The sequence below is a fragment of the Otolemur garnettii genome, unplaced genomic scaffold (assembly GCF_000181295.1).
Source record: "Otolemur garnettii isolate 467f Iridium unplaced genomic scaffold, OtoGar3 scaffold00145, whole genome shotgun sequence".
NCBI lineage: Eukaryota > Metazoa > Chordata > Mammalia > Primates > Galagidae > Otolemur > Otolemur garnettii.
The window spans coordinates 1310330-1314772 of NW_003852540.1; positions in this window are offsets into that span (position 1 = coordinate 1310330).

Consider the following 4443-nt stretch of genomic DNA (forward strand, 5'->3'; position numbering starts at 1 on the left):
GCTTGAGTCCAGGAGTTGGAGGTTGCTGTGAGCTGTGATGCCACAGCACTCTACCCAGGGTGACAGCTTGAGGCTCTGTCTCAAAAAAAAGAAAGAAACAAACAAACAAAACCAAAATGATAAACAGAACTTTACCAAAATTAAAAAGTTTTGTTCTTTAAAGATGTTATTAGAAAATGAACAGGCAAGCCACAGACTGGGAAATGTATTTATGTTATACAGGGTTTGTATCCAGCGTGCACAAGGAACTCTTTAAACTCCATAATAAATCTACCCGATTTTTTTTTAATGGGTAAAAGATTTGAGCCTAAGAGTGGTTTTGACAGCAAATTAAAGGTAGTAAATCTGTTGCATTGGAAGGTGGTACCTCGAAAATCTGCAGAAGTAAAGGACGTAAGATTGTTACCCACAGACCAGACGTGATCCGGGGGCACAAAAACCAGCGCCGGGCCCAAAAACCAGCGCCGGGCCATGTTAAAAACCTGCCCAGGAGCGCCACCTGGCGGGAAGGTGAGACCTCAGCAGCAAGAACCTGAAGGAGGCGTCAGCTACACCAAAACAAGGGTGAGCAGGAGATCTCAATAATGGTGTGGACTACAGGGTCTTGGAAAAACGTACAGAAGTGCCCCCACTAGATAAAGAGTCAGCTACATATGCATGCAAAGCCCAGGAATCTAAGCCCATGCCAACTCCTACAGCACTAATCAAAATAAAACCTTTCCTGCCCCTTGCATCCTTGTCCTCCCCCAGGTCAAGCCTGGTGGGACCAAAAACAGGGGGAGGAAGGAAGGAAGGGAAGAAAGAAGGAATGGAGGAAGGAAAGGAAGGAGGGAGGAAAAGAGAGAAGGAAGAGCTGTCCCAGGGTGAGCCAGATAGGAGGAAAGGAAATCAAAAAGTTAATTATAGTCTCTCTATAATGCCCCCCCAACACACACACCTTCTCAAATTGCAGGCTGCTTGCCCCAAACAGACCAAGAAGGTGCTAAGAAGTTTTTTAACTTTATTTATTTATTTATTTATAGAGACAGAGTCTCACTTTGTTGCCTTTGGTAGAGTGCCGTGGAGTCACAGCTCACAGCAACCTCCAGCTCTTGGGCTTAGGTGATTCTCTTGCCTCAGCCTCCCAAGTAGCTGGGACTACAGGCACCTGCCACAACACCTGGCTATTTTTTGTTGCAATTTGGCTAGGGCCAAGTTTGAACCCACCACCTCGGTATATGGGGCCAGCATCCTACCCACTAAGCCACAGGTGCTGCCCTGACTACACTTTCTTTATATTGCAATTAATGAAATGAGGCTTTTTCTTTTAAGACAGAGTCTCACTTTGTCACCCTCAGTAGAGTGCTGTGACATCACAGCTCACAGCAAGCTCAAACTCTTGGGCTTAAGCGAATCTCTTGCCTCAGCCTCCTATGGAGGTGGGACTACAGGCACCCGCCACAGTGTCCGGCTATTTTTTTGTTGCAGTTGTTTAGCTGGCCTGGGCCTGGTTCGAACCTGCCATCCTCAGTGTATGTGGCTGACACTGTAACCACTGTGCTATGGGAGCCAATCTTGAAATGAGACTTTTATAACTTGAAGTGATCCAGCAAGCTGAGAGGTCATCAGAGCCCAGGCTCCCTTTAGCTTCCTACCACACTGCCCTTGATATCACCCCACTGTCTCCATGGCCCAGGTCTAGAAGAAGTTCCAGGTAGGAAGAAAGGGAAAAGACAAAGACTTTGGGGAGAATTGGGGAAGTCATTGCTCAAGTCATGTCCTATGTTTTGTAGTTCAGAAGAGGGACTTGGTTGACAAAACCTGCTCTAAAGGATCAAGATGTGAGAAGCACAGTGATGGCTCTTGGTAGAGCCAGAATGGCCAACGATTCTCACCTGCAATATTGAAGGCACACATGCCTATTGGAAGACCTGGGACAGTTATCTCCCTGGCTGAGCCTAGGCCATGTGTACCAGCAGGGCAGGCTTCTGCTGGATCTGCTCCCTGACTTCTCCAGTGGGAGGAAGGGGTGGGAGGCTCTGGATATATTCACTTCTACCATGTGACTGAGCTAAAGATGAACCCTATGTGTTGGTCTCTGTATTGTTTACTTCTTCACAACAGGACAACTGGCTCAAAAACCCACGGGAGCCAAACTCAAATGTTTTATTTATTTCTTTTGAGATAGAGTCTCACCCTGCTGCCCTGGGTGGAGTACAATGGCATCATCATAGCTCACAGCAACCTCGGACTCTTGAGCTCAAGTGATCCTCTTGCCTTAGACTTCCAAGTAACTGGGACTACAAGCACGCACCACCACACCCAGCTAGTTTTTCTATTTTTGGTAGAGATGGGTTCTTACTCTTGCTTAGGCTGGTCTCAAACTCCTGAGCTCAAGCAATCCACCACTTTGGCTTCCGAGAGTGCTAAGACTGCAGCCGTGAAGCACTGCACCCAGACCAAGCTCAAATTTTTATACATCCAATGCCTTTAAATTAAGTAGCCCAAATAAGCGTATGTTGAGCTTCTTAGATCCTGCCTGCTTTCATACCCTGCCAAACTGCACCCAGCATGCGCTGGCCATAGATGGGACAAACTCTGGGGCTAAAAAGAGCCCAGGCCACTGTTGCTCTTGTTTGTTCTTTGTCCCAGAGACACCCACCTCATCTAGACATGTAAATCCCCTCTCCCTAGGGAGTTCCCTGCGACCCTCACAGCAACCTTGTACAAACGCCACCCCAATAAAGCCCATGTGTACTACTGCCATCTTGTGGTCATTTTCCCTTTGATCGCCCCAAATCCTAGAACTCACCTCAATTTCTCACCAGGACACAAAGAGGGAGGAATAATCTCCTATCAGAAAATCCGGATGCTGTTAGGGAAGAGAAGGAGAGCAGGCAGCCAAAATCCTGACGCACCCACTGCAGGTGGTAATGTCTAAGTCAAGAACTCTCAACAAGGAAAAGGCTGGAGCTCAAAGGCAATTGGAGCACTTTTGACAAGAGATGAAAGCAGTGGATAAAAACTAGATGCTGACAGGAAAGAGACTCCAGAGGTGCTTCGTGATTCATCCCTTCTGCTTCAGAAATACAGTAGACCCTCCCCCCCATAGCTGACCACCTCCCTACATTGACACCTCCTTAACTTGAGCAGATCACTCATTCTCACTGGGGCAGAGTCACAGCATGTGACTTAAGCATCACTCATTCTACCGATAACAGGTGTTGTGGCAGTCTTCCAATCTGGGGCGGTTACAGATACTGCTGTTTTGCTAAAGGACAAATCTTTGCTTAAAATCCAAGAGTGAAATCTGGAGCTTGGCCTGAGGCTCCCCTCAGAGGTCTTTGGCGCCACCTGCTGGAAAATAGTTGCATAACATGCCCAGGGAGTTGGCGTTCATCACCCAAGTGTGTGGTGACCAGATTTTAACATTGGTAAAGCAGGACACCATTGACCTGGGCGGGAGTGGGGGGTCTTAATTAAAAAAAATTAATCTATGTGGAGCAACAAAAATTTTCATAGAATGCAAAAATAGTATTGTAATATATATATTTTTAATTTCGACATAAGTACAATTTACAAATATAGTACATTTTTTAAAAATTATGTATAGGGCAGCGCCTGTGGCTCAAAGGAGTAGGGTGCTGGTCCACCTGGGCGACCTTGCCCAGGAGGGGAGTAGGGAGTTTACATTAGCCTTTTCATTTCCAAATGAAGTTACATTAACCTCTTCATTCCCAAATGGAGTTACATTAACCTTTTCAGCAGCCTGACCGTATATTCCCTTCCCGTTGTCCTGCTGTTCCCTAGCTTGTCGTGCATTCTTTCCAAAAATCATGACTTTTTTAAAATGCTGTGGGACGTGGGACAAATTGCTAAAAATCGGGACCGTCCGCCAAAAGCAGGATGTCTGGTCACCTTACCCAAGTGGTTACCCAGAGAAACCCAGACCTCAGAGTAGCCTGAGCCTGAGCCTTGACCTCAGCCTGAGACCAGATACCCCTACACCAGAACCTAATCACATGCTGAGCCTTGACGCAAGCCACCATGTAATTGTAGCTCTAATTCAACTCTACCGTCCCTAGACTATCAAGTCTGGGTCTTGGGCAGGTCCATGATCTGAGGGCTGCACCCCCCAAGGGGAGGGGCCTAGCACATGTCCTGGGTCCCAAGGTGTGTGACCACCCAAGGAGTGTGAACTCCTCTTTGACCTCACTGAGCTGTGGCCCCTGACAGGCAGCCACACTGGGAACCCTGAGTGTATGTACCTCCTCAGGCCTGGGTCTTAATGGGCCAGCTCATGCACAGCCTCCTTGGCCCTGAGCCCTGCCCAGACCTGTTCTAAATTTCACCACCTTTCCCCAAGGCTGCCACCACTTCCTACCTGTCCAGCTTGGGTAGGGCCTCTGCGACACGGCCAGGAAGGCTGGCAGGCAGGAAGGCTGGGGAGGGCTCAAGGGAGCC